Source organism: Protopterus annectens, chromosome 7.part0 (genome assembly GCF_019279795.1).
Source record: "Protopterus annectens isolate FY-2018-M chromosome 7.part0, PAN1.0, whole genome shotgun sequence".
Lineage (NCBI taxonomy): Eukaryota > Metazoa > Chordata > Ceratodontiformes > Protopteridae > Protopterus > Protopterus annectens.
The window spans coordinates 463,990,211-464,011,093 of NC_056739.1; the positions used below are offsets into that span (position 1 = coordinate 463,990,211).

Sequence of the window (20,883 nt, forward strand, 5' to 3'; positions counted from 1 at the left end):
AAAGCAAGGACAGATACATTGCTGAACAATTTAAGCTTAACTGTATTAGCATAGCTAAAAAATCCATGTAGGCATAATCAGCAAAGAATTCGCAGTCAGATTTGGCTGTAACTCCTAGAATTCTTCTGGAGGACATGCAGTGGTTTCTGGTATGACAGGAAAAAGTAGAATGACCTATGATTGTCTGTTATCCTCTAACAGAGTTACTGAAGTCTGGGGAGATTTCATGTTGAACTGAGGTGCCATGTGCGCTCAGAAGGACAAAGCTGCAGAACTTAGTGTCTGGTATCTAATAGCCAAATGGAGTAACCTCTGTCTTAGTATACTAGTACCAGATACTCGGGGGGATTCAATAAAGCATACATGGTTATCTTTCAGTGTGTGCACATCACAGTGTGATGAGCATATAGCCACGGGAACTTTTAGATTCAGTAAGTGCCGTGTACAGGCACTCACCCCTGAGCAAACAAGGTAAACACTGAGGCATGCTAATTACAACATAAGCAGCTGAATTATTTGCTAATTAAATAATCTAACATGGTGGAGCTATTCAATAAGCTATAAAGCAACCGTGTAGACTCTGCTGGTTTTCCCTGTGAATTCCAAAACTTTTGAAATACAGCCATGGAAAAGAGTCTACATGGACAGAATAAAAAGTAAAAGGTGTGAGATTTGTACAGAACTGACCTTAACATGTGACAGCATTAAATACAGGCTGGATGCAACAAAAGGAGGGTAACAATAGCAACATAATCCTTTTTTGTGCCATAACAGAAATGCAGCTTTGCTCCCCATCACCAAATGAACAGTAAATTTGTAAGTAATGCAGGCAGATAAAAGTGTAAATGTGTGTGTTAATCAAAATAAATATAAAAAACATTAAACAGACTAGTCATAGTTGCATGTCAGCATATGTAGTATGTAGCTGACAAAATGCAGACATATCATCTAAAAATCAGTACTCCTCTGTGCAGGTATATTCCAAAGTAATATCCTCTGTTTTGTGTTCCACACATAAACAATTCAGCTCCCCTTCATTTTCCCTAACTACATGGTTGCCATCTGGTGTAGATACAGGGCTGTCAGCACAGTGAGGATGCAAATGAGGTCAGAACTCATTAGAATTGCTGAATCAAAAAAAATTTTGATCTGTGTAGGGATGTGAACATAGTACAGGCACTCCCTCAGTGTTTGTATTTAATGGATGGCAACTGTGAATCATTACATCAAGTGGGTGTGTTGGGTTAGACTTACAGTGTTACATGTACATCTGTCAGGTTTGGAAATGCAAGCAAGCAGCACAAAATTCACAGGTTCTGCTTCATTAGCATCCAAACTCCTCTTTGTTTGTTGGCAAACTGTGTTTTCTCTCATCATCATCTTCTTTCAGCTGTTCCCGTTAGGGGTCACCACAGCGGATAACCTGTTTCCATTTCTTTCTATCCTCTGCATCGTACTCTGTCACACCAACCACCTGCATGTCCTCTCTCACCACATCCATAAACCTTAGCTTAGGCCTTCCTCTTTTCCTGTTACCTGGTAGCTTCATCCTTAGCATCTTTTTCCCAATATACTCTGCATCCCTCCTCAACACATCCAAACCAATGTAATCTTACCTCTCTGGCTTTGTCTCTGAACTTTCCAACCTGGGCTGACCCTCTAATATACTTATTCCTAATCCTGTCCATCCTCGTCACACCCAGTGCAAATCTTAACATCTTTAACTCTGCCACATCCAGCTCTGAGTCCTGCCTTTTTGTCAATGCCACTGTCTCCAACCCATATAACATAGCTGGTCTCACTACCCTCTTGTAGACCTTCCCTTTCACTCTTATTCCTACTTGTCTGTCACAAATCACTCCTGACACTCTTCTTCACCCACTCCACCCTGCCTGTACTCTCTTCTTTACCTCTCTTCCACACTCGCCATTACTCTGAACTGTTTATCCCAGATATTTAAACTCATCCAGCTTCACCACCTCTACTCCTTGCATCCTCACCATTCCTCTATCCTCCCTCTCATTCACACACATATATTCTGTCTTAGTCCTGCTGACCTTCATTCCTCTTTTATCTAGGGCATATCTCCATCTCTCAAGGGTCTCCTCCACCTGTTCCCTACTCTCACTGCAGATCACAATGTCATCTGCAAACATCATAGTCCACGGGGACAACTGTCTGATCTCATCTGTCAAACTGTCCATCAGCATTGTAAATAAGAAAGGGCTCAGAGCTGATCCTTGATGTAATCCTACCTCCACCTTAAATGCATCTGTCACTCCCACTGGAGACCTCACCGCTGTCACACTACCCTCGTGCATATCCTGTACCACTCTTACATACTTTTCTGACACTCCCAACTTCCTCATACAATACCACAACTCCTCTCTGGGCACCCTGTCATATGCTTTCTCTAAGTCTACAAAAACACAATGCAACTCCTTCTGACCTTCTCTGTACCTCTCCATCAACACTCTCAGAGCAAACATCGCATCTGTAGTGCTCTTTTCTGGCATGAAATCATACTGCTGATCATTAATCATCACCTCCCTTCTTAACCTAGCTTCCACTACTTTTTCCCATAACTTCATGCTGTGACTGATCAGTTTAATCCCTCTATAGTTACTACAGCTCTGCATATCACCCTTATTCTTAAAAATCGGTAGCAAAACACTTTTTCTCCATTCCTCAGACATCCTCTCACTTTCCAAGATTTCATTAAACAATCTGGTTAGAAACTCCACTATCATTTCACCTAAACACCTCCATGCTTCCACAGGTATGTCATCTGGACCAACAACCTTTCAATTTTTCATCCTCTTCATAGCTAGCCTTACTTCCTCCTTGCTAATCCATTGCACTTCATGATTCACTATCCCCATATCATTCAACCTTCTCTCCCTCTCATTCTCTTCATTCATCAACCCCTCAAAGTACTCTTTCCATCTGCTCAACATACTCTCCTCGCTTGTGAGTATGTTTCCCTCATTATCCTTTATCACCTTTACCTGCTGCACATCTTTTCTAGCTTGGTCCCTCTGTCTAGCCAATCAGTACAAGTCCTTTTCTCCCTCCTTACTGTCCAGCCTTTCATACAACTCTTCATATGCCTTATCCTTAGTCTTCGCCATCTCTCTCTTTGCCATGCACCTCATCTCCTTATACTCCTGTCTACTTTGTTCATCTCTCTAACAATCCCACTTCTTCTTTGCCAACCTCTTTCTCTGTATACCTTCCTGTACTTCCTCATTTCACCACCATGGCTCCTTGTCGTCCTTCCTCTGTCAAGATGTCATACCAAGCACCTTTCTAGCCTTCTCCATTACTAGCTCTGCTGTAGTTACCCAGCTATTTAGTAACTCTTCACTACCACCCACTGCCTGTCTTAACTCTTCCTTGAACTCCACCTCAAAATTACCCTTTTTCAGTTTCCAACATTTGATCCTTGGTGCTGCCCTTACAGTCCTCCTCCTCTTGATCACCAACGTCATCCTACAAACCACCATCCTATGCTGCCTAACTATACTTTTCCTGGCCACCACTTTACAGTCTCCAATCTCCTTCAAACTGGCCCTCCTACATAAGATATAATCCACTTGTGTGCATCTTCCTCCACTCTTGTATGTCACCCTATGCTCCTCCCTCTTGTTAAAATACATGTTTACCACAGCCATGTCCATCCTTTTCGCAAAATCCACTTCCATCTGACTTTCTGCATTCCTTTGCTTAACACCATACCTACCCATCACTTCCTCATTTCCTCTGTTCCCTTCACCAACATGCCCATTGAAATATGCTCCAATCACCACTCTCTCACCCTTGGGTACAGTCATCACCATTTCATCCAACTCACTCTAACATTTTTCTTTCTCATCCATCGCACACTCAACTTGTGGAGCATATGCACTAACAACATTCATCATTACACCATCAATTTCCAGCTTAAACATCACTCTATCTGACACTCTTTTCACCTTCAAAACTCTCTTAGCATACTGTTCCTTCAGGATAACTCCTATGCCATTTCTCCTCCCATCCACACCATGATAAAACAATTTGAACCCACTTCTGATACACCTAGCCTTACTCCCCTTCCATCTGGTCCCTTGCACACACAATATACCATCCTTCCTTCTGTCCATCATATTGCCTAGCTCTCTCCCTATACCAGTCATACTGCCAGCATTCAAAGTTCTGACCCTCATTACCACAGTCCCCTTCCCCTTCCCTCTTCCTGCCTTCAGCCATGCCTTCCTCCTCTTCTCCTCCTTCGGCCAACAAATTGGGTTTTCTCTGTCAGTTTTTTATTATTATTTTCAGCTTTTTATTATTATTTTATTATTTTTTGGCCATTGTTTGCATGATGCAGTGCTTAGTGCAATCACAGGAAAAGGAGAAATGAATGGAAGTTTTGGCTGTGCTTATCTTGTTTGCATGATGTTGCACAACGGACAAAAGGGAGACCTTAAGAATGATTAGTAAATAAGAGAATGTCATGTAACTATTCCAGTGGCAGCATTGCTAAAGTATGACAGTTAGTATTGAGTCTGTGGAATACACCTGCTACTTAACTGACTCTGTGGCAGCAGGTGTTAATGCAGTTCATGCAGCGGTACGTTCCTTTTTGGGGCCAAATAGTGCTGGTTTTGAATACAGGTGTATGCCATAATTTAAAATACTTGCCATTACAGAGTTATAATTCAATGACATGAATTTTTTATATGAGATGTGTTGCTATGTACTGGCATACCACAGAGGTGTTAAGCGGCATTGAGCGGGGGTAACTACACCTGTTTGCAACCACTCACCATTAATGTGCAATGCGCACCTCTGAGCAAACATGGAGCCCAAAAAAGTGAAGGGACCTATTGCTTCTCCAGCAATGCTAAAGTCTGACAGTGCATGATGCCCAAAAAAGTGAAGGGATCCATTGCTTCTCCAGCATTGCTAAAGTCTGACAGTACATGGAGCCCAAAAAAGTGAAGGGATCCATTGCTTCTCCAGCATTGCTAAAGTCTGACAGTTAGTATTGAGTCTCTGGAATACACCTACTACTTAACTGACTCTGTGGCAGCATGTGTTAATGCAGTTAATGCAGTGATAAATTACTTTTTGGGGCCAGATGCTACTGGATTCAAATACAACTGTATGCAATACTTTTTTTTAACTATGTTCATATTACTGTTGCTGCATGTTGGTGTGCTATGGGCACCATCGCACAATAATGCATTAATGGAAAGAAATGGGGAAGATAGGACAGTGGTGAAATGGGGATAATATACGCATAATATTAGCTGAATTTGGACTGTCACCTCCGGAGAGAGGGGTGACCACAACACAATCATGCTGTATAGCCAATTGGACCAAATCAAGTGTGTCAAGAAGACACGTGTGTGAAATGAAGAGCTATAAATGAGACAGTTTTTTTTTTCTTTTTTTTTTTTTTTTTTGTGGGATAGGTGCCCATTTTTTTGTTTTGTTTTTTTTTTTTTTTTGAGAGTGAGAGAGAGAGAGAGAGAGAGAGAGAGAGGAATATTGGGGAAGGGACATAAGTATGTCTGGGTCTGGTAGGTTGGGTAGGTGAGGTAGCAGTTGCAGATAGACAAGACAAACAAGACAAAACACAGGGATAGTGATGGACACAAGAGGTGAAGGTAGAGATATCCAGGACCCATGGTTATCCAGCTGGGTGACATTGAGAATCGAGTCCTCAACTACAAGACTGTCATCACTGTCACCTCACTCAACCACTGGATGGAGCACTTGACATCTCTTTCTCCTCCTCCTCCTGGTACTTTGTAAAATGTGGGAGAACCATTTCTCCAACTAGCATAGGCATGCACCAAAAGTGCTGCGCACAACCCTATACACTATCCCTAGAACCTCAGTGTGGGTGATAAACTCGCCACCTCTGCTATTGCTCCTGGACAAAACAACTGGATATCCTCAAGGGCAAGACTGCCTGAGGGGGCAGGTAGTGTAGGGGAAGCAGAGGTGGTACTGATAGGTTGGCTCTCAGATGTCCTGGGAAATGGTGCCATAGCTGCTGGAATGAGGGCAAGTGGATCCTGTGGGGCAAGCCTACTCTGCTATGCTGTGAAGCATCTTTGATGCAGTACACATGAATGACATGGACACATTTTGATGAAACGTAATCAAATAGAACAAAAATAAATAAATAAAATAAAAACAAAAGAGAGAGATAAGGGTTGTGATGAGAGAAACAAAAAGAGATAAGATTAGTACCTTCTTATGTGACATGCAGTGCATTAATACAATTATTTGACTCTATTATCTTAACCTTTAATCTTAAGACTACCACTCCGTAACAGATAACTATTACTTTTAAGACTATCAACTCCTAACAGATGCACACTATACTACAGATTGCTACAAGTACTCCTTTACATGTGCATATATTGCACATATGCATGTACCAGTTATACAGATTACAGTTTACAGCAGGGCATGTGTGCCACTGGTATAAAGCTTTTAGTTTAAACCTTTAAGTTACACAACTGAAGAGTTAAGAGTATTGTATATTTGGGAAGTGTGGTATTTGAACCCACAACCTCTGACTAAATCTAATATTACACTGTTGGTTTGCACTGCAGACTAATGCATGCATACTTGCTTTTACAGTTTAGATATGCATGCTCAATTTGATACAACTCTATAAATTACCAAAAAAGCTATCTTTAGTTTTAATGCTACAATGACACTACTCTTCTGCTGCTTACATACCACATGCCTCCCTCATCCTCACCTATCTAGCACCATGGCTGCTAACATTCACCTCCCTTTCCATGGCAGTTGTGGAAAAAACAGAACAGAACAGAATACCATTGTGAATACCAGTCTTGCCTATATTCAGCTTTTATGCCTCAAAAAAACTCTGTGCAGTTGTTACTTACCCATCTGTGGGATGTCCTCCCTCTTATATTCCTCAATCCAAGCATCAAGGGTATCCCTTTTCCTGTGACATAGGTCACTAAAATGATGCCTACATTGCTCACCAGTGCAGTGGCTACAGGTGGCACTGGTTACAGCCTGGGCCATACTATCCCATGCCTCTGAGTTATACTGGTACCCAGAATAGCCCCCTTGCAGTAGCCTGACACTGTGGTGTTTCACTAGGAGTCCAAAATAAATCTTAGACTCCTGGACACCCCATCTCTGAGCCCTAAATCTCACACCCTCTCTATAAATGCTAGCCATGTCTACCATGGATCAACTGCAATGCAGAATTATGGTTACCTACCAGTTCCAGTTATCGTGTTTACTGGGAGTGCACGCACTGTTTGAAAATGTTGTGCACCACTTACCATTGTGCAAATACAGTGCTTGGCAGTCCGCAACCCTGAGCCCCATGACTGCATGTTGTTAAGCAGTGCGCAGCAATGGCAAGCAGTGAAAAATTACACAGGCAGTTGTGTATGTGTGTTAGGCAAGTGTGAAGGCCATGCCAGTCCAGATTGCACAAATACACTTACAGGAACATAGCTCACAGTCATACATTTGATAATAAATGTGATAATACAGAGATAATTAATAAATAAATAACTAAATAAATACATGAAACAATATTAGTGTCTCAGCCCTCATACATATAATTAATATCATCTACACTATATAAAGTATCATAAGTGAGAGTGACTCTAATGGGAAGTGGAACAACAGTAAAGTGCATGGAATGTGCTGTACGTGAACCCAGGACCATGTGTATGGCACTCCTACACTTACAGCTGTAGCCACAAGACAGTTGAAATAACAGCTGTTCATGTTTCAGTTCATGGCTATAAACTGCAATGTCACAACAGTGAAAAAAAAGTTGCACACCCTGTACTAGAAACCAGGACCATCTCTTCTCCAGCCCTACACTTATACTTGATGCCACATGACTAGTTACATGACATCTCTTATTTTACTGTAATCATTTTTAAGGTTTCACTGTTAACCATCGTGCAATGCTGTTTACCTGGTTTGTGCAATGCCCAGTAGCATTAACTAAATGTACCTGCTTTTTATTTTTAGCTGTCTACTTTCTGGGTAGTCCAGTTGTTCAGTTTGTGCACAGCTGCATGTGCTTCATGCAAATGAGATAAGCAAAGCCAAACCCGACTTATTTTTCTCCAGTTCCCATGTCTGCACTAAGAGGTGCATTGCGCAGACAGTGGCCAAAACAACAAAAAAGAAAAAGACAAAAGGGAGAAATAGTTGAAATAAGGAAAAGCAATCTATGAAATACACAGTAGAAAAATGTTAGTACACATGAGATATTTCTTCATAGGACTGGATTTCAAATCTTACTTCAATGCATCTTCAGAAAACAGAATGGGTGCCTTACCCCCCTTTGCCACACAGATAGCTATGCAGCAAAGAACTGGTCATTTTTCACACGATCAACTGCAACAGAATGTATACCGATATCAAACCATAAACTGTTATTTGTACATTATATTTATTATATTTGGAAGTAGTGCACTTAGTGATCACACAACCTGTTATGATTATTGCCTGCAAATACACAGCTCTGTTTTACCTTTCTGTATTTCTTGGTCATTCATCAGTTATCTGACTAGTACTTTGAGACATGCAGTGTGTAAGCCATTCTATATCATTGGCCTTAAAATGTGTGAGCATATAAATTGGGAATAATATGATATGCAGTTGCCAGCAACTGAAGGTCAGGTTGGATGGCACAAACAAGCATAGGCTGCACTTTTTTGGAGGAGGTGGCAAAGGTGATTTACTGTCATGGCACATACCTGGGTACACTTTTTTTTTTGAGGATGGGGGATCAAAGCTGAGTTACTGTTGTGACACAAACAAGAATGGACTGTTGTTTTGGGGGAAAGCAAATTTGAGTTACTGCTTCAGCACAAACAAGGATAGGCTGCTCTTGTTACTCTCCTTGCTTTGCATCCTGCCTGTTGTTTAATCGTGTGAGGGTTGTGCAGTCAGACACTGCAATGTGCTTCATAACTTTCTAACTTCTCTCTTTAATGATTTTCCAGTATAAACATATGGTGCTAAACTGAGGGCATGCAGTGATCATCAATGCTTTTGAGTGGTATGACTGTGTGAATCTTTGATGCCTGAGGCCTATTACTTAGTAATGGACACATATAAGTCAAATAAGTCTCTGCTGTCACATGTTAAGGTAACAGAATATGCCATAATATTATTAAACATACACTCCAGGTTCAGGACTTACCTTGTAAATGCAGCAGTCGCCACAATGTTAGTTCGGCGCTGACTCTGTCAGATGCAAGCAGTACGCAACCAATACATGGGGAGGTAAAGGTTGTGTGAGTTGCCTGGCATCAATGTTACTATATGTATGTGAGTAGGAGGAAGGTATTAGGCCCCTATGTGATGAATGAGTGTGCTATGCCTTGTCTCCTAGGCAATTTAAGGGCATACTGAGCATGCCTATGTCTGCCTACGCTCACAGCAGCTGGTTGCACTCACTTTGAATCCTCATCTGCCTGTGGTGACCGTGGCATTGGTGGTGGGTGTGTGCCTCTTACTCTTGCTGATCCTGCTGCTGCTGTTTCCTCAGGAGTATGTTGTGTAGCGTGGCACATACTGTGAAGATTTCTGTATATGTCCATGGATTGCACTGCAGGGCTCCCCCAGATGTATCTAAGCACCATAACTGTGACTTCAGCAGCCCAAACACATGCTCTATGACATTTCTGGTTTGAGTATGTTCTTCATTATGGCATTCTTCCATGGGTGGGTGTGCATTTCTGATGGGTGTCATCAGCCATGGTTCCAGTGCATAGCCTGCATCCCCCAGTAAATGACCCTGTAGGATATCCTCTCCCCAGCAAACAACTGGTACAGCTGGGGTGTGTGCCAGATATGTGAGTCATGGTGACTGCAAGGATTGACAGCACACAAGCTCAAGATAATTCCCTTTTGCATTACATACGATTTGGCAGTGGATAGAGAGGTAGTACTTTCTGCTAATGTAGAGCCTAACCTGTTCCCTAAAGTAATGCCTTAATTTCTACATGAATGCATTCTGTGGCATTCAGTACTTCAGGATAGTGCATTACTTGATACAACTGCTGCATATTTCTGGCCCTCTCCTCAGAAATACAGGGAAAATATATGTGCTCACTGGAATGTTGGAGCATAGCATCCAGGAATTGATGGAGGATCCTGGATACTGATACCTGTGATACCCCCAGCATGTCCCCTGTTGGTCTCTGAAGGTACCTGTAGCTAAGATTCTAAGGGCTACACATACTTTAGCTTCCACTGGGATGGGTTCCCCTTGGTTGGCTCTTGCTCTGAGTTCAGTGGCAGAGGTCAAAGAGTTCCTTTAATGTGCCCCTGTCCGCCATGTACTGCTGTACAATTTCCATGTCACTTAGGTTGTGAAAGTTAAACATGGCTTGAAAACTCTTCTCCTTCCCAGCCTAGGCCTATTGGCAGCAGCAGCACTGGCTTCAACCTTTAACACATACAAATGGATTAAAGCAGCAGCAGCCCCCTAACATTCTATCTGTGTAGATGTTCTATGTCTGCACTCCAAAAGTTTTGAAATCTGCAGAAAAAAACAGCATGGAATCTACATATATGCTTTATAGCTTGTTGAGTAGCTCCACCATGTTGAACTGAATGATTAGCATGCAATTCAGCTGCTTATGCTGTAATTAGCATCTATGAAACACAAAGACAGATGCAACTCATTAATAATCTACACTATATAAAAAGGCAATTACGTAGCTAGCCAAACTGATGGTGAGGAGAGTTGTAGATGTTTGGAAGACTACAAAAAATGTTTTTTCTTCAGGGTATGCCTATACAGAGGAGTACTGAACTTCAGCAGTTATGCTCCCATTTTGTCATCTACATACTGCATACGCTGGTATGAATTTAAGAATAAAGTAAAGCAAGGGCTTTTACAATTTTATCTGTATGCATTAATTAGAAGTGTACTGATGGCATGAGCATGTTTGTCGAACCATTTCACAGGTACATGATTGCCAATACATGAAAATGGAATGCTGTGTGATAAATATGTACAAATGTTTCAGGGACAGGTCCTTTGATAGTATTTTTAACATTTCAAAGATGTTTTGTTACCAAAATTGGGCATTTGCTTGTTCTTTTGTGGTGGGGGGCAAAGATGAGTTACTGTTATGCCACAAACAAGAATGGACTGTTTTTTGGAGGGGTGTGGGCAAAGGTGAGTTACTGTTATGTCACAAACAAGGATATGTTGCTCTTGTTATTCTCCTTGTTTTGCATCCTGCCTGTTATTAGTATTTCACATCTGTAGACTGTTTTATGCTTCCTCGGTGGGTAATACTGACTGGCTACATTTTCTGTTTTATCTAGAAAGAGTTATTTTGTAGTTATGTGATACTTATGTGTATTATACATCTTCTGTCTTTTAGGACACCTACAAGTATGCCACTCAGGTGTGTCATTCCACACAGGCCCCCTTCACCGATGCCAAAATCAAGTAATAGTTGATGGGTTAAGGCAACATGGTGCTTTTCTCCTGGAAAGAGGAAGGGGAGATGTAACACATAGGATGCAAATATGGCAGCAAATTGTCCAGGATGTCAGTCTCATGGGTGCACTGCAGAACATATGAACAAGTGCACCATGGAGCCACTGACATGATCACATCTGCACAAAGGCAAGCAGCTGCAGTGGGCCATGACTAAATGGTTACCAGGGAGGGCCTGATTGAGAATCACCACTAACCCCCAATGAATAGTCCCTGGCCAATATTTGAAATCCAGACAGTTCCCAAGAGAGTGCAGTACACCATGTCCTGGATGTGGGTGCAAAACCTTCTGAGGCAGCAAGCACATCCCTGGAGGAACATCTAGGTAGGCTTTGTTATCTGAACAGTTGAATACTGTTGTATAGTAAAACAATTAAAATGAATAAGTTAATTCTGTGTCACACGTCTTTTTTGGAGGGGGGATTCAAGATCGCTGTAGTTATAAGCTTAGGTTGGAGTTGTCAGCCACATTCTTATTGAAAGTAGAGTTAATGCATATATAAAGGAGTAAATGTATTACCCCCTCTGTTGCTGTTAATTGTGATGATGTTAATCTTACCTCTTGCTTAACTTCTTCCAAGACCGTATGGACTACAGCGTAGTATGTCTTCTGCAGATGATAAGCCAAATATTTTTATGTCACTACTGCTGAGCAACTTAATGAAATATTGTAGTGTGTGATTTTAATTTCAGATCTGTTGTTTGTATTGCTGTACTGTCTGTAATAATGGCAGCACTGTTAGTGTACTAGTATATATTGCACTACAGTAGTGCAGGTATTAATGTATTGTTGTGTTTCTTGTATTTTATCACAGGTGATCATGACAGTGGGAGTGTGGGCCCTGTGCCACCTGATGTTAGTGCATCAGCAGACTCTGATGATGATGGTGGCCAAACTGAGGCAAAGTCAGTGGGCTGTAGAGAATGAATCTGACAAAGAATTTTACATGCAGCCATCCCCTACATTTCCATTGGACACAGCCAGTAGGCCTATGCCTACCCAGTCCACTGAGCCCACAGATAATGGACAGGTGGAGGGCAATGACATTGATCAAGGAAGTATGGCAATTGCAATTTAAGTGCCTGTTGAGTCTAGGTGTAGCCAAAGTGTGGGCAAGGTGCCATAAAGGAGGAGTGATAGGGGTGCTCGGAGGGTGCCTGCTGTCCCTCCTCCAACTGGTGCACATGTCACTTAACATGCCACTCAACCTATGTTTAGATCATCTTGGTGGCACAGACATGTTCCTATAGGTGCTCCAGACAAATGCCCAGGATTGTGGATATGACACAGTCTGACATGCATGATTGCCTCCAACATGTTGTCAATTCACTGAATCAGATGAATGACACATTGTAACGAGGGGTGTCTGTGATGGACCAAGTGTGGTGTCTGTCATGGAATGAGCAGTGTCTGTGATGGAACGTTTGCTGGGAGAGGGACTGCATCCTTATGGGCATAGGTCAGCCACATCGCCTGCAGTCAGCCAATGAGGCCATGCCTGATCATGATCCCATAGTGGCAGTACTTCCACTACTCCATCAGTGAGTGTGCTGTACACACCCAGATGTGGCAGGTCATGGGGTCATGGTCCTGGGCATCCCTGTTAAAGCAGCTCATCCAGCAAACATCAGTCATGTTCCAGTAGCAGCACTGCATCTGACCTTGGGCATGGAGATGACAGTGCAGTTCCTGGCAGAGCCAGTTCTCGTGGTCGGGGATGACAATGATGAACTGCCACCTCTATCATGCATGGCTTCCACCTGTCTGACAAACCAAGAAGGAGACCTAGCACAGAGCTTGGCTGTGTTTATGCAAGCACTCACACACCAATTGTACATGGAGGACCCTTACAGACACACACACAACAGTTACTCATTTTGTCTTACTGGCCATTTGTTGTTTTATTCTAATATCTGCCATTTCTCATTCTTACTCACACACATTCATCGACCTTTTGTTTCAGCCTAAGTTTCTTGCTTCCCCACACAACATCCTGTGCAAGTGATGATAACTGTACCATATCCCTGTTTTCTATCTTTTGGATTCAAGGATACAAAAGCTGTGTCTGGTGCTCAGGGTGCATAGCTGACTTAGTGCCAGTATATCTGCATTTGTGTTATTGAACTGGTCAATTTACCTTTGACTTATATTGACCTTGGAAAGTTAAACAGTTGATAGTATCAAAATTTCACAATTTTATAGTGAATGCTCTTGTAAGGGTTGTGAAGTCAGAAACTGCAATGTGTATCATTACTTTCTAACTTCACTCTTTAATGATTTTCCAGGACAAATGTGTGGTGCATATCATAAGTCACACCATCATATTCAGACCTTAGAATTGTATGACTATCGTCAAACCTCATCAGAATGGTAATACAGTATAATGCTCTCTTTTGTATGTTCCTCAACAGACACATGCAGCAGCTGGACAGAACACAGGGCTTTCTCAGCAAGATAACACAGGGCCTACAAACCATGCTATGATGTATGTGGATAGATTAAAAGCCATGTCACTGTAAACTGTATTTTATAGCATGAGGTGACTTCTGCATGGCCCCCAGGCTAGTCTCTGACCCTGCCCTGGTGTAAGTACTGCATATCCAACAATCTGATATAGCTGATGACATCAGCAGTGTCTATTGAGAATATGGTAATAACAGTGCCCCCCATGCTGGTGTAAAATGCTGTCTGTAATGTCAAGCAAGAACACACACATACACACACACACTCACACACACACACACACACACACACACACACACACACACACACACACACACACACACACACACACTTGACTGCAGTGAGAATAGAACCCCTACTTAGCTATGTGCACAGACTACAGAACACAGTACTTAATGCAAGCACCATGGCACAAGTTTGACTTTTGCAAGACTGCAGCTGAACTTGTAGTACATGACATCAGTAGCCCATGTATGAGACAAGATGTTGGCAGGCTTGCATAGGTTCATAGCTTCATAGGTTCATATGAGGCTACTACCATAATGGCCCTAGGTTCATAGCAGCTTACAAGGCTAATGGCCCTAGGGCCTTTTCAAGACTAGCTAAGTTGTACCATTGTTCCCTTACAGACCAAGATATGTAGTCCATATTTGCAAAGCCATGATCAGCACTGGTCTAAGAGTGACATAGGTGAAACACCCAAGGTAAATTTATGATTTCCCTTCCAGTTGTCCAAGTTACGCTTAAATAGGGTCATTGAGAAGCTCATTATCACATGAATTAGCAGTTTGTTCCATAGGAGTGACAATCACTGGGAGACATATCTATCTCTCTAGCATGTCCTGTTGATGTTGCAGGCTAGGTTAATGTCCTTAGAGCAAGTGAGTCTTGTCCCATTTGATTTGTGGACATGCAGCATTTTCACTATGGCAGGGTTCAACAATGCTCAGTAGGCTAGCAAGTAGTCCTCTGTCAGCAGTCTATACAATACAGAGTACAGTGATAGGGCCTTCAGTCTGTCCATGTAGTTAATGTGTTGGAAGTCCCTGGATTTTCTTAGTGAGAAACCTCTGACGTCTCCAGTTGCTGCAGGTGTCTGGTGAGGTACATGCAAAAGGGAGCATTGTACTCTGTTATTAGTCTGATGAGGGAAGAGTACAGTAGCGTTATAACATCCTTAGTATTAGATGCTATGCCCTTATTTATAAGGTGTGCAATGTAAAAGGCCTTCCTTACCACCTTGGGCACATGATGATCAAAGTTGAGGGTGCTATCAACCTGCATTGCCAAATCTGTCATCATTGGATTGGAACATAGGGGGGTTATTATTAATAGTGTAATTTGCAGGGACTTCTCCTTTGCTGAAAGGGGATAATAGTGCATTTTTTGTGTTACCTTTAAATCTGTGGCTTTGAAAACAATCATTTATGTGTGCTAGCTCATTTTGTAGTATGCTGACATCGTCTGAAGCTTCAATGACTGCTCCCAGTTTGCAGTCATCAGCAAACTTGGTGAGCCATAGGCCATCCATTTTCACCTGATTTTCTGAGAAATACATTCCAAATATTAGGGGGCCCAGCACAGACCCTTGTGGGACACCACTAGTAACAGGTCTGCTGGTTGAGGGGGAATTCCCACCTATGATTGTCTGCATTCTGCTGGTCAGCCAGTCATCTACCCATCTAATGACATATGGCTTAATCCCCAGCTGGGTGAGTTCTGCAATGATGCCTGAGTGAAGTATTGTGTCAAAGCCCTTGACCAAGTCGAGACAGGCAGTATGTACTGATTTGCTTTCATCCAGGGCTTTGATGATACTCCCAAAGAATTCCACTAGATTTAACAGGCATGATAGGCCCTTAATAAAGGCAAACTAGATCAGGTCAAGAGTCTGCAGGTCTCCAATGTCCTTGTTGATAAGGTCCAAGATGACTCTCTCCATGGCCTTACAGACAAGGCTGGTCAAGCTTATATGTTATAGCTCCTCAGGTGAGTTGAGGGACCCCCCCCCCCCGTGCAAGGGATTACAATTGATGTTTTCCATTCTTCTAGGACAAAGTCAGTACTTAGACTGTGGTTGAAGACAGTACCCAGTAGTTCTGATAACTCTTGCTTTAGACCATTTAGTAAGCAGCGTGGGATGTCAGCCAGTTTCATAGGGGCTGTGTTTTTGGCCTTGACGAGTGTGGTTATGACCTGCTCTTTAGAGATAATAGGTAGAGAACTGCTGACAGGTATGCTTTGGGGTATGACTGGTGGAGACAGGGGTGTGAAATCTTTGCCAAACATGTCTGTTGACAGGCTGGCTATGTCCTCGGGTTCAGCATGAGTGGTTTCATCCACTCTGAATTTGGTGCAAAATTGGGCTTTCCTTTTTATATTAGAGAGATATCTGAAGAATCCTTTGTGATTATCCTTAGCTAAGGATGCTAATTTAGTTTCATAAATAGCATTAGAGGACTTTACAAGATGTCTAATTTGCTTGTTCAAGCTCTGGAGAGTGTTCTTCTGCTGAGACTGTTCCTTCTTATTCCTGGACATCCGTTTCTTTCTCTTCTTGTATAATCTTTTTATGTTAGATGTCCACCAGGCTGGCTTGTTTTTTTATGAGCAAGTTTTGATCCGTTCTGGTACAGCTAAGTCTATACACTTGTAAAGGTGTTTATACAGAGCATTTGTGTACACCTCTGTATAGGAGTCTTTACTGTCAGTGGTGGCAGGAGGTTTGAAACTATTTATGCCATCGCATAGAGGCTACAGTTTGTTTTGGATAAATTGTTCAACCTTTCAGATCCTGAGGGGGTTAAGATAAGATTCTTACATTGAACATGACTGATTTATGGTCAGACCTTACCAGAGAGGGTCTCACACATGGGGTGGTGCAGCGATCTCCCATGTTGGTGAGTACTAGATCAAGGACATTCAAGCTCTTTGTGGGGGTGCAGACTAACTCTTCCAGAATATTCATGTTTACAAAGTGCAGGAACTTTAGGGTGAGTGTGTTTGAGCTCACCTATGTACCCCAATCAATGGAAGGATAGTTAAAAGTCAAAAATGCAGATAGTTAAAGTTAACCATGCCTAGGGCGTATTATAAGTGATTCAAATAAGTCCAGGAAGGCACTGTGTGGTTTTCATGATTCATGTTGGTAGACCTGTAGCTAACAGTGATGTGGAGGAGTCCTACAGTTAGTTGGACTTGGAGTAACTCTAGGGAGTCGTACTGCTTAACCAGTTTTGAGGTGTAGTTGTCTTTTAGGAAGAAAGATACACCTCCTCCTTTGGTTCTTTCACATTCATTTTGTGGCCTGAATGTGTGGAAGGTATTACAGCCTTTCATGGCTAGAGTACTCTTGTGGCCCTAAATCATGTCTCTGTGACTGCAGAAACATCGACATCTTCCCAAGTAAGGACTGCCTCCACTGAGTGTGGTTTCTGATTTAGACTCCTACATAACCCTAAGTTTGTCCTGTGAGGATATTTTTATGTCAGGAATTTTGTTCTTATGACATTGCCTAAAAAATGGCACTATGGTTAAGGCAAGTACCTTGGCCAGTAACCAAAAGGCACAAGGTGACAGATGAACACCATCCCTGGCAAATCAGAATGGTCTGTCGATCATATCATCCCAGGCTGACAATACTGGATCCCCATGGATTGACACAAGTAGCTACGCCAGTTGTCAAAGTCAAAAATTCTTTTGTTTGTATTGAGACATCATCCTGGGTGAAGGTAGACTGCTGCTCTGGGCTACAGAAGTACCTGTCTGGGGCACACAATCTGAGAGATCAGACATATCTCTCTTCTTATAGTCCAAGAGGTATGTCTCATGTCATTTACTCCAACATGGAGTATGACAAAGGTATAACTGTATTACAAAGGTATAACTGTATTATCACATTATTATCAAATGTGTGACTGAGGGTATACTGTGTACTATGTTCATGTAAGTATATATCTGCTATTTGAACTGGCATAGCCTTTACATTTGCCTAACATACATACACAACTGCTTGTCTAATTTTTCACTGCATCCCACTGTTGTGCTTCTCTTACCATTGTGCTTTTCACTGCATCCCACTGTTGTGTGTCTCTTACCATTGTGCAAATGTGGGGCTTGGGGAGTGCACACTGCCGAGTACTGTGTGTGTGAGATGGTAAGTGGTGTGTAACATTTTCAGTGCATGCACTCCCAGTTAATGTGATAACTGGAATTGGCGGGAAATCATAATTTTCCATTGCTCTTGACCTGTGGTAGACAGAGCAGGCATTCCTGGAGAGGGTGCGAGATTTAGGGCTCAGATATGGGGTGTCCAGGAGTCCAAGAATTTTTTTGACTCCTAGTGAAACACCACAGTATTAGGCTACTGCAAGGGGACTATTCTGGGTCCCAGTATAAGTCAAAGGCTTGGGATTGTTTGCCTGGCCTGTAACCAGTGTCACTGATATCCCTCATACTGCTGAACAATTTAGGCATCACTACAGTGATCCCTGGAGGAGGAACAGGGGATACCCTCGACCATTAGATTAGGCATTTAGGACTGTATCAACTTCAGAGAGTACATGTAAGACTTAAAAGCTGAATATAGGCAAGACTGGTATTCATAATGGTATTCTTTTCTGTTCTATTTTTTCCACAGCTGCCAAAGAAAGGAAGGTGAATGTTAGCAGCCATGGTGCTAGATAGGCAAGGATGAGGGAGGCATGTGGTATGTATGCAGCAGAAGAGTTATGTTATTGTAGCATTAAAAGTTAAAGACAGCCTTTTTGGTATTTTATAGTTGTATCAAATTGAACAAGCATATCTCAACTGTAAAAGCAAGTGTGCATCCAGTAGCCTGTAGCACAAACCAAGAGCATAATATTAGACTTTAGTCAGAGGTTGTGGGTTCATATACCACACTTTCCAAATATGCAATACTGGTAATTTTTCAATTATGTGTAAATTAAACGTTTAAAGTAAAAGCTCTATACCACTGGCACACATGCCCTGCTGTAAACTGTAATCTGTATAATTGGAACACCCATATGTAAAGGAGTATTTGTTGCAATCTGTTGTATAGTATACATCTGTTATGAGCTCATAGTCTTAAAAGTAAAAGTTTTCTGTTAGGGGGTGGTAATCTTAAGAGTAAAGGTTAAGATAATAGAATCAAATAATTGTATTAATGCATGTATATCACATATAAAGATACTAAGCATATCTCTTTTTTTCTCTCACCCCAACCACTATCTCTGTTTTTTTTATTTTACGTATTTTTTTTTTTATTTTATGTATCGTAAAAATGTGTCCACTTCATTCATGTGTACCACATCACAAAATGCTCCACAGCACAGCGGGTTGGGCCTGCCCCCCTAGAAACATCTGTCTGGGTCTCCCCCAGGCTGGTAGCTCTACATGCCTGTCTCCAAGCCTGACTGCATGGAACTGCATGAATACAAGGTACTGCATTATCAAAATCATTCCCTATCAAGACATCTGCAGGGATATCCTCAAACACAATTACTTGCTTGCTTCTTTTTCCACTCTCCCAGTCAAGGTGAACCCTGGCCAAAGGCATTTGGAATGGGGTCCCTCCTAAAGCTCTGAATGGAGTGGACTGCCCAAGCAAGTACTGCTTCTCTTTAAACACTGCAGGCTTCACAATGGTTATGTCAGATGTTGTGTCTCTCTTTGCAGTGGCCTGTTTTCCATCCACTAAGATAAGGTATAACCTCTTGTGATAGTTTAGTACCCCTGTTGTCTCCAGACAACTTGCCACTAGCATACTGTTATTCCCACTTGCTGGTTCCCCCATCTTTTTTCCCTACCTTGCCTCCATGGACATCTATGTGATACATAGTCCCAATGGTTACATTTAAAACATTTAACCCTTGATCCTGACCATGTACCTGAACTAGTAGCTTCCTCTGCTACTGGTGGACTCTTTTGGGGTGGTTTAGGCTGCCCACCCTGGGTTCCCTTATATCCATGTGCAGCACTAGGTATCCCCTTCCTTTCCTGCTAAGTAGAGATCCCCTTTCTTCCCCTGTTCATCTGAAGAGTTACATTCTTGGTCTGCCAACCAGATTTTAATGCCCTCGGGCAAAGTGCTAAGGGCTTGTTCTCTCACTAAAAGGTCTGCCAATCCTTCAAAAATGGTGACCTGACATCCACTCACCCAGCTATGAAAATAAGTGCTTAACTCAGCAGTATAATCACACACACTTTCATTTGCCTTGCGTCTATGCTCATGAAACTTTATTCTGTAAGCTTCAGGTGTTAACTTAAAACAGTCACATAAACATGTCTTTACTTTTTCATAGTTTAAACAATCAAGATCAGACAATTTATAAACAGCAGTTACAGCTTTACCATGGAGTAAGGGGATCAGGAACTGTACCCAGAGCCCTTAATTAACATTATACTGTTTACATACCCTTTCAAATATGTGAATAAAACTATCAAAATGATCACCATCTGTAAATTGTGGAAGAAATTTGCTGACCTTTATTACTTCTTGACCTGGCAAAGTCAGCATCTTCCTCTCGTGTTGACACTGCTTCTCATTTTCTTCAACCTCCAAACACCATAGTCTCTCTACTGATGATAATTCCACCTGTTTTCTCTTTTTCTTCAGCCTCCAAACACAGCAGTCTATTTGCTGATTCTAATTCCAAACATTTGGCCTCCAGTTCAAGTCTCTTTAACTTCAGATGGATTTTTAAGTTCTCCAAGAAAAATGTAAACTGTCCTGCTCTGAAGGCTGCAAATTCCCATCAACAGACTAGTTATCTTCCTGGTTGCTGGTCTGAGCAGCAGCTAAGGCTGTAATCATTTCCTCTTTAGTCAGGTTAGCATGCACCAGTCCTTTGGCTTCACACATTTGGCCAACTGCTTTTTG

The 20,883-nt window shown here is 42.0% G+C and overlaps 1 protein-coding gene across 1 annotated transcript in view; it reads right to left on the bottom strand.

Moving 5' to 3' along the window:
• LOC122805985 (immunoglobulin kappa light chain-like) overlaps nt 1-20,883 on the bottom strand; it is a 154,527-nt gene that overhangs the window by 92,062 nt on the left and 41,582 nt on the right. The window lies entirely within an intron of this gene.